Here is a 10678-nt window from a genome sequence, read left to right as displayed (position 1 = left end):
AGACATGTTTGCTCTCGTTTATTACCTGTTTATTCGCTTGGTCGCAGTCAGGCACAGTACCAGCCGGAGCCTCGCCGGTGCTATCTGTGCCTGATCCCTGCCTGCACCTGTAATTGCCCCTTGGTCTCGGCGTGAGCCTTGCCTCTTCCCGCATAACGGGCAGCATTTCTCCCGGGAAGATGGGAATGCCGGAGCACAAAACTCCTTGTTCCTGAGCAGCAGCATGAGTAGGGCAGAACATTTAATTAGCTGGATTAACGAATGTGGCTTCATCAATCCACTCAATAAATAAACAAGCATGGATAAAGCGAATGTTCTGATTGGCTCAGCTAGAATTTATTTGAATTACTGTAGGGTGATGCAGATAAATTTTGGGGTGACGGTGTATTTTTTCTAGGTAACTGGGGAGGAAGCGTAGCCTTGCAGTCACAAACCTGCCCTGTGGGTGGGAGATGGGGGGTTCATGTTGGGCCCTCCTGTGACCTTGTGTACAGCTTGGTACTGTGGTTTTCAGCGGCAGTGCAGGCATGGAGACCCATCTGTTGTCCTCTTGGACTGACAGCTTTTTGATCAGGTAAGGGTGAAAAGCCATTTTATAAGCAACAAGGATCTGAGTTTGCACAGTCCATACTACAAGCCCTTCCCTCCCTTTCCTAGTACTAACATAATACTAATAAATGCAGAAAATTTTCTAGTAAAAGCCCTGGCTGTAAGTGTTTAACACCTTCTGAAGAACAACGTGGCCTGACATTTAAAAATAGAGGAACCCAAAGTAAGGGGGTGGTTTGGAGAGCAGAGACTGTGGAGGAGCCCGGCTGAGCCGCTGCGTTGCCCGTGGGTCTTCCCTGAAGCCCCAGCAGATGATGGAGAGCCATCAGTGGAGATAGTCCACCCCACTGCATCTCCCAGGAGGTGGGTGGTTGTGTCACCTCCAACCTCTCACCCAGGAGAGGAGGTGCTGATGGTTGAGGAAGGCTTCGATGATCCTGCCTGAATTGCTACCGAAGTGCATTTAATCCCAAAGCTGCTCTTTGGAACAAAGTGCCCTCAATAATACCTATGGACTTGCAAACAAGTGTGCAACTTGCTTTTCCACTTGAACTAGGGCAGGTTGACGAGTATCTATTTTTGCTTCTTTAGGTATTAATGGAAATTTGACTCTTTTAGGAAAAGGCATCTCATCCAGGAGTCAAGATAGCCCTTTAATTTTGGGAACCAGACGGAAAAACCCCAGCTTTTAAACCAGGCTCCTCTCCCCCTTGAGCATTTCTGAGCCCTCCAAGTAGACCTGTGCTCCCATGTGTAGGACAGCCTTTTTGCATATGACATTTATTTCCTGGAGAAGGTGTTTGTGTGTGAGTGTGGTGATTCGCATTTCAAAGCTTGTTGAGGTAGTATACAATTAGGAGTAGAGGTAGCTATACAGACAAGCTTTACACTGTTGCTCTCAAGGTAAATATTTCCCTTGAGTACACAGAGTCAAAGTACAGCTTGCAATATATATATATATAAAGCCGGGGACAAACGGCAGCTTTCCGGCAGCGAGTATGCCAGCTTTGTTCTGGGTCAATGCTAGCTCCATCCTCTTCTGCTGTGCTGCTGGGACCTCTCGCAGTTCTAGCACGGGCGGCTGCCGCTGGGAAGCTCTGCTCGAAGTCTGCTCTTCCAGCACCACGCGGACACGTGAAATTACAGCGTGTGTGATCATTTCTAACCAGGACGGCTGGGAAAAAGTCCGGAGGGCATGACCCCTTGCCCTCTGTTAAGTTTTAAGCACGTGCTGCTGAGTCAGAAGGACCTCAAAATGTATTATTTGAAGGGATTCAGTGTGGGTTTTTTAAGATAATCTTGGCATTTATGTCACATCTTAACACTTGGATTTTACAGCATTGTTCTTTATAAGGGATTCCCGCAGGTTAATTATGCTGTATGAAGAGATTAATTAACTTTACGAGAGTCACCACCCCTGGCAGCGGAAACGGGAACCGCTTCTGCTGGCTGGGACGGATCCGCGCTGCGTCGGCATGCTCGGCGGGTTCGGGCGCTCGGGTGTGGGCGCTCGGCTCCCCGGGAGGTGCGAGCACGCCAAAGGCCATTGCCCACGGGACGGCTCTGCTCTGCTGTGTCAGAGCGCTTCAAACTGACCAGTGTCGCGATGACCTTATTCCCCAGCTTTCTCCCATTCAATCTCCTTTCGCTCTGGTTTTATTTTTAAGGCTTTGTCAAATACCGAATAACGCCGCCCCTTGCCAAGGCAATCACTGGCCAAAAGTCCTCTTTTAATGCGAACTGCAGGCGACAGCTTTCAAGTGCTCACGGCCGCGCCGGGAGAGCAGACCCGAAGCATGGGTGGCTAGGGATATGCCTCCCCCTCCAGAGCGGTTTTCGTTTCAGCACACCTGAAGGGCAAGGGGATAGCACCGAGGTGTCAGGCCAGGTTGCAGTCACCGGTGTGTTAGGTGCTGCACGAATATCTGGGGAACTTAAAATGTGAGCAGGCAAGCCAGGCACACAGCAGGGGGTGAGCGAGGATGCATCTGAGGGAAGAGGTGTTTTGCAAGCATCCCTTAGAGCTCCCCTTGGAGAAACAGGGCAAACCTATGGGGCATTTTAGGATTTTGGGGTGCCTTCCCCCTGCCAGAGTTCAATGCCACTATCACAGGGCTGGCACAAGCAGCCACCCTGTAACCACCCCAGTGGTGTGTTAATTCCATACCAGTCTGTTGTCTCGGGGTGGGGGGCCAAGAGAGATACCTCTGGCAAACCTGAAACAGGACTTTGAATTTCTCCCACAACTCCCAGCTCCACCCTGCGGACACAAAAACTTCCCCAAGCCCCAAACTCCCGAAGTTTTGACGCCCCGACATCAGCCATCATACTGCGGTGCCGCAGCGAGGTCCAGGCTTGCGTGGTCGAATGCTGCTGACCCACGCGTTGGTTCAAACCCCTCACCAGGCCAAAATGTCAGCCTGGCACCCAGGTGTAATCGTATACTTACTCAGAGAGGTCTTTTTTTTTATTTGCTAATATAAAAATAGCTGCTCTGCTAAGAGACTCCTGAGTACAAAACGTTGTGTGCAGGCAGCAAGCACAGTGTGTTCCCAGACGGCGGTGTGCAGGTACACAGGTAATTCAGAGTTAGGATTTACCTTGGCATTATTTGGTGCCACCTCACACATAGATTTAACCTCTCTCCAAGCCTGAGGTTTCCTGCTATATTTTTTGGAAGGACAACTACTTGAAAGATTATTTATATCTTTTTTTTTTTTTATTTCTTTTCTCTTTTCCTTTCTTTTCTTCTTCTTTTTTCTTCTTTTCTTTTTCTCCTTCTTCTTCTTCTACTTATTCCTCTTCTACTCAGGACCTGGTTGACTGGCCCTGTTTTACAAAGTCAGTATGTCCAGAGCACTCCCTTTACACCAGTTCAGCTTCTCTGGGTAAATAACCATCCCTAGGTGTGTCTGGTTTCAAGACCACCTGTTACATTTCAATGCTGATGTGGCAGATCCCAGGACGTCTAAAGCAAGGTTTTTCCAGCAGAGATGGAGGGGTGCCTCTGGCCCTTTGCAAAGCCCCCTTTGCGATAGTGGGTACGTGTTGGATGCCTGTGCCCAGCAAGAGAAACTCATCCTAAGGTGTGTGTGGAGGGGAGGGGGCTTCAAGTGACATGGAAATAAAGAGATTCAACAAAATGCAGGTGGAGGGATTGTCTGCTTTTTGCTAGGGCACAGGAGCAGGGGAATAAGCAATGGTGTGGAAGCTGTGTAAGCTCAGGTGGTGTTGAGCTCAGTGTGAAGTTTCTACCCCCCCGAGCAGACCAGAGGGATGGCAGGGACAGAAGGGGTGGCTGGGTCACACAGAGGACCTCTCCCAGGCACACCCAGCACCCCGCCTCAGGTACAACCCGACTCCTGCACCCACAGCGCATCTGCCTGTCCTGCCCAGGCTGCCCTGGGCCAAGAGGGGTCCGGCCACGGCCCTTTCTGCATCGTGGGAGCTGATGGAGCGCTTGTGTCCTGTGCTGGAGAAGAAGGTCCTAGGACACCTGCCTCCCCTGGTCTTTCCTCCAACACAGGCATCTGCTGACTTCCCATCTCCTCCCCCCACTGCTGACTCACAGCTCAGTTCCACGCTTCACGGGTGTCCCTTTGGTGTCCGTGGGCTGGAGAAACATTCAAACAGGAGAAAATCAAAGGGAAAAAAATTGCAAGTTAATTTTTTCCCATAGAAAGCCCCTTAAAATTTGGGGTGGTGGAGGGAGAAGGGAATTCCATATTCAAAACCGGAATTTTTCTCTTCCAGAAAAATATGCCACTTATAGGGTGTATTTTTTTTATACGAGCGTGGATCATGATTTTTTGGGAGGAGTCACTGTGAATCAACAGACATGAATGGTGGGACAGTGCCGTGCTCGTTGAGGAGTTAGCACATTCAGCTAGGGCCTGGGAGATGCCTCCACCACTGGCCCAGGAGAGACCTAGGAGAAGCTGCACCCTCCCTCTGCCTGCATTTCTCCTCCTGAAAAGTGGGGTTGATGGTACTGCCTTTCTATCCAAAGTGCTTCGCAGCGGCTTGGTGTGACATACTGGAAACTGCCATTAGTAGCATGTCCATAAAGACATGACACAAAGCCACAGGGAGATTTTTTTTCCCTGTGGGGTTGTGCTGAAGTCCCACCAAGCAGCCCAGGAGGATGACATTAGAAAGGTGCTGTTTGCTTTTCCTGCTTCTCATCACCGGGCAGAACTCGAGGTGAGAGAGACTCGCGCTGTGTGCCGGGGCGATGGGGCGGTTATAAATAAATATGTAAAAACAAATTACCTGTCTGGAGGCAAGCGTCCGGGCAGAAGACATTATCTCTGTCTGCAGCTTTCATTGTACCGCGGAACAGAAGAACCCCCTTCAGGTCTTTGCTTTCCCTTCCTGGCTCCTGTGCCAAGATTTTGCAGTCCCTCTGGGCACATCCAAACCTCCGACAATGGACACGATTCATACTTCCCCCCCCGCACTGGTTCCTGGAAAAACCAGCCCAGAGAGAAGAGGAGCTAGTGTGTCAGGGTGATGGCTGCCGTGCTTTGAGCTCCCTCTTCCCTTTGGCCTTCAGGGGTATGAGTCTCTGGTGGCCCTCAGGCTTTGCTGTGCAGCTTTTGGTGGGTGGGAAGCCAGGCCACCCCTGCTGCTCTACCCGTGTGGTGTTCAGCCGCCCCCCCCCGGGACTGCTTGTTGTGCCTTTCACCCAGCCAAAGCACTCGTCGGCTGCCTGGGTACCTCTCCCATTTGCATCAATATCTTTGAAGCTTATGGCCCGTTGCTAGGTTGGTTGGAGATCAGCTGCTGACGGGAAGCAGACGCATGGATCACGTAAGCCCACTTTTGTCCGTACTGCAGCGCGTCTACCCCTGCAGAGTACCATGCCTGCAATTTCTTGGTGTCACCAGCCGGACAGTCACCCTTCTGACTCTGTCCCTGACTCGTGTTGCCATCCGCACGCAATACCAGCATGGACACACTCTCTCTCGTGCACAGCTGAAGAGATGGACTGTCTCTTCCTACCCCTGTGCTTTATACAGGGTGCACCAGGCAAAAGGTACCTGCAGAAGCAAGTGCCTCTGCTCTCCCCAAAGGGTGCTTCAAACGGGAGGAGAGGTGTTGCACGAGTTTCATGTTTGAGGTGCAGTGGCCATAGGCAGAGGAGGCTTGTGAACATGGGAGAGCTTCAACCAGAGAAGCCTGCCCCCAAAAGAGGGGTGTTTCTTTTAAGCCAGAGGTACTTTGTGGCTTTTTATTTAATCCTGCAAGTGCATTCGTGTCCCCTTGTGCTCTGTAGCACTAGCATCCCCAAAATATCTTAAATTTTCCATCTGGGGCCATGCCCTGGGATTTCTCAAAGCTGGGAGCTGTGTTTGTTCCTGGCATGTTAGGAGGTCCTTCCTGGGCTGTTTTCAGCTGGATTACAATTTCCAGATGTTGAGTCAGGCAACGAGCATGAACCCTGCTAAGATTATACATGGAAAGTGAGAAGAGTTCCCTTGATATAACCAGCAATTGCCTCATTGCAATCTGTTGGTGGTGGAGCAAGACAAGCTGCACGCTCCTGAATGACTGCAACCCTTCTCACCAGATTTTCTAAGTCCTGAAGAAGTTTCTTGTTAAGCCCCAGCTCCTGGAGTCACGTGAGTTTGTGTCCAGCCAAACTTTCAAGAGAGGCATGAAGTTTTCTGGACCTAAAGCCAGTTTGGGGATGGAAAGAGGGGGACTCTCCTGCATCCAACATGGATGAAGAGAGTCTGGAGGAAAGAGGTCCCTGTGCTTTTTGCCTTGCCCAGATGGGAATGCCCTTTCTTCCAAGCTGTATATAGCCCTGCTCCTGCAGACCGGGCACTGGGACGCCACTTGCATGGTGAAGGATTAGGTAATTTCCTTCCCTTCTCCTCTGGAAGGTGTTTTGATTAGCATAACCATTGTGTTCCCAAATTAGCTTGTGTTCCTGGCTTTGCCCTTAGGCTGGCTTTTCCTGTTACAAGCCTGCTCTGGCACCGTGATACAGCTTTCCACACGCCGCAGCATCACAGCGCGCAGCTTACGTCAGGATGGACCCAGCTATGCTCAGTCTACCAGCTGCCCTTCCTGAGTGACCTCAGGCTGGTGCTGAGACTACAGGGAGCTGGTCCTACAGCCCTGCAGCTCCCCAGTGCCTGGCATAGCTGTGTGGAGACTTTCAAACAGCTCAAGCTTTGACGGGAGGCTTGAGGGACCATGGCATGTGCTGGAACGAGACCAGGAGCAGCCGGGACAACGCTGCATCTCCTTCCCTGCCATCACGGCAGAGGGAACGTTAACTTCTGGCACAGGCTAAGGTGCACAGCTCTGGTATCTCAAGCCATCCTGGCTAGATGGGTCCAAGCCCGTCTAGCACATCCCTCTGCCAGTCACTCACCTGTTTCTGCTTTCCTCCCGCCAAGGATCATTCTGAACTGAAACAATGCAAAGTTCTGGGAGAAAATTAGGAGCAGAATGTGCAATATTTTCCAACTGCCAACAAGATACACACACACACACACACACACAGAGTGATTAATCAGGGGCTCCTGAGTGCCGTGGAGAGCAGGAGCTGTTTGCAGAGTGGGTCTGGTCAGGCATGCAACTGAGAAGCTGAAGTTACTGGTTGGCAAGTCTCTTTGGTGTCAAGCCTTATCCCCAGAAGATGTGTCCGGGGGTCCAAAATCAGCTGGTTAACACTCATTCACTGCCGGCTGAGCCACGGGAGGTGGCGTAGCTTCATAACCTGACCTCTGTGGAGATAAGTCTGTTTAAGTAAATTCTCTGACAGAACAGGTTTAAGTTCTGCTTCAAACATCTCCAAAGAGGGATGGAGGAACTGATGAACCACATGGATATTTGACCTTGCCCCATTGCAAAGCGCATGTCATCATGCCTTGAAATGGCCCGGAGCAATCTTCCACCAGATTTCCGATGGACTTACACAGTGGGAGCCCTGTTATGGCCAGGAGGAGAGAAGAAAGGATGCCGCAAGAATGTGATGTTCTTGATGAGGCCAGCGGGCAACGTGGGAAGTAGCTGGGGAGGAAAGAAAGAGGTTACCTTCTCAAAACCTTCATCAGCTAATTTAACTCCAAGCTCCTCATGAATGCCATCTACTTCTGTAATAGTTTGATTGTCAGTGGGCCCAAAGACAAAGTCATTGAACTTTTTGCTTCTGGTTGCCATTTCTGCAGGCTGGAGCAGCTGGAAAGGGGAGGGAAAGAAGAAGCTAAAGTACAGATGTGCTCCTCATGACTAGCTGGAGGTGTTAGTACAAGAGCAGGGCCTGGCCAGCAGCCTCCATCTCATGCAGCCAAGGACTTCTCCACCAGGGACGGTTGCGCTGTGACATCCTTTTCATAAGTGTGTTCACTGTGTCACGGCTGCGTTTAGGGGCTCTGTGCTCACACTCCTCATGTGCACAAGGAGCACAAGACCCAGCCTTGTTTTGCGGGTTTAAAACCTGTGGTTTGGTACCCACTTGTTTCCCTGCCAGCACAGGCTCAACCCTTTGCTCTTCCCTGGCATGCTTCCCATCCTGTTCCCTCTCGACCTTCATTTTGGTAAGCTGAATAGCTAAACTCTTGGTTTCCTTCGTAACTCCGGGTCTCCATTCCCCGATGGCCCCTAGGCCCTACCCAGCATCTGCTCCCAGGGGGATTTGCTTCCTCCTTTGAACATGAGCAACTAGAACTGCAGCCACCATCCAGGAGAGGTCCAAGGACAATGCCACCAGGAGTCTGGAGGGATTTCTGGGGTTGCAGGTTTCCCTCTTGTGCCTTGAACACCCCCACCCGAGCACGCTCAGGTCCTTCTCTCCCGCAGCCCCTTCCTGTGCAGGGATTCCCCTGGGCTTCATCACGTCTCCAGGTACACGATCTTGCCCCTGCAACTACTGGATTTCATCTTGTCCTCAGGGTCTGCCTCCTCTGCTCATGAGATATCCACCCCTTCTCTGACTTAGGAGAAAGTTGGCCATCCCCATGTCCCGCATGACACCCCAGCTGACCAGGAGCAGTTCACTTCCTATATAGCTGTCACTCCTATCATAGAGGGAAAGGGCTTGGGATTCATATCTAGTTGCAAAGTTGATTTGCAAGTCGCAGGACGTTACTGCCAACTACTCTGGCCTCACCTCCAAAGTTCACATGCACCATATCAGCACTTTCCTCCAGCTCACAAGAGATCCCCAAACTGGGAGCCACCTGAGGAATGTGGCTTCCATCAAAACCCATCCTTGACTTTGGGGTAGCTCTGTCCTAGAGGAACACAATGCCGGTCTTTGGCAGCAGTGCAACTGCATTTTTTCCACTGGAAAGGGAGGCTGGGTGGGTGCACCTCCTTGGCTAAGTGGCTACCAGCTGCTTGGAGGTTTGTAGCACAGTGGTGAATGCCTCGCTGGGGAATGACAGAGGTTTTCGGGAGCTGTGCGGACCTTCCAAGGGGCGCTCCTGCCTCCCACCCCATGAGTCCCCAGCTAGTGCTCCTCCCACCAGCATTTGGGGCATCTCATGGAGCAGAGCTGTGGGGATGGGGAAACAGCGGAATAGGGATCTAAGGGGTGGACACCGTGAGTGCTCCTGGAAAAGTGTTATTTTACAAACACCCAGGGCAAAGCCGAGCTGTTGAGACACAGGGGTTTAGTGCCCTCTGGGAACTGGGCTGGCCCGCTGGTCTCTGGCTGCCAGTCCGCTGAAGTGGGGGGGTCCTGCAGATCCTGGTTGATATTGATGGGGAAACAGCGGAATAGGGATCTAAGGGGTGGACACCGTGAGTGCTCCTGGAAAAGTGTTATTTTACAAACACCCAGGGCAAAGCCGAGCTGTTGAGACACAGGGGTTTAGTGCCCTCTGGGAACTGGGCTGGCCCGCTGGTCTCTGGCTGCCAGTCCGCTGAAGTGGGGGGGTCCTGCAGATCCTGGTTGATATTTCATATTCATGTAGTATTTTCCAGTCCCACGTGGAGTTGGGTCAAAAAAGGGGGAGGCCAGGGTGTACCCTGCTCCAGAAGCAGGCACAGCTGTGGCATGGTGCGTTTTCTAATCCAAACCTCAGCCGTGCCACCACAGAAACATGGGCAAGGAGGGAGAGGAACGATCCAGAAGTTCTTGCCACCACCTCCCTGTGGTCGCACCGCGCCGTGCTCCGCTGCAGTATCCACCTCCAGTTTCCATTGCTGGAGCATAGCCGCCGCTTATTAAACCCAGACCAGCGAGCATTTGGCAAGGCGCGCGGGCTGGGAAGGACCGCCAGGGAGCCAAGGGGAGGCCAGACGTACCGATCCCTGCTTTTATAAAAAAGGGGCGGCTGCTTCCAGAGCCTCCGAAGGGATTGAGTGTGGATGTGGGGGCCGCTTGGAGGATCAGCCCAGCTGGTAGACAACGCAGCATCGTGTCCATAGTGCAGGCAGCAGCCAAACCTGGAGCAAAGGACTCTTCCAGCTTTTTCCTGTATTTCTGTAGCAGTAAGTGTCCCACGGTGGGAACAAGGGTGGCAGGCACCTCCCCACCTCCCCAAGGGCTCAGGATCAAAATGCACCACCAAGCCCAGGCAGACCTGACCACCTTCCTGTAACAAAACACAAGCCATGCCTGTCTGCGTGTTCAGATGCAGTCTGGATGCAGATCGCACGGGGACGGGATGAGGCGCTTGGTCGCAGTCCTGGCTGGCTCCCCAGGTAGAATTTCGTGGTCATCTCTGCATGACTGAGCCTGGACCTTCAGAAGGAGCAGGGCTGCGAGGGACCTCAGGGAGTCCTGCAGACCGTCCCCCTGGCTTGCAGCAGGGTTTGTTTGACGACTGCTGCACAGAGCTAAAAATACCCCAGCGATGGTTATGAATTTAGGATAACTAATACATCCAGTGGAAAGATTTGGAGCTGTTCCAGGGCTAAACAACAGCTTCTTCACCAACAGCCAAAGACTTGTGGATGCAAAAATAACTAGGAACTGAAAAACTTGAGCTGGAGCAAGGGCTTTTCAAATTGAACCCAAGAAAAACTTTCTAGCGGTGAGGACGACTGTGGATAATCGCCAGCACTTTGGTTGTTTTAACAACAGGGTACACAGACCTCTGGATTTGGGCTGGATACTGCCTCTGGGCAGGAGTTGGGAGAACTAGTAGTTAGGGAGAACTTC

This window comes from Pygoscelis adeliae, unplaced genomic scaffold (assembly GCF_000699105.1).
Source record: "Pygoscelis adeliae isolate BGI_AS28 unplaced genomic scaffold, ASM69910v1 Scaffold118, whole genome shotgun sequence".
Lineage (NCBI taxonomy): Eukaryota > Metazoa > Chordata > Aves > Sphenisciformes > Spheniscidae > Pygoscelis > Pygoscelis adeliae.
This window is presented reverse-complemented; position numbering follows the sequence as displayed.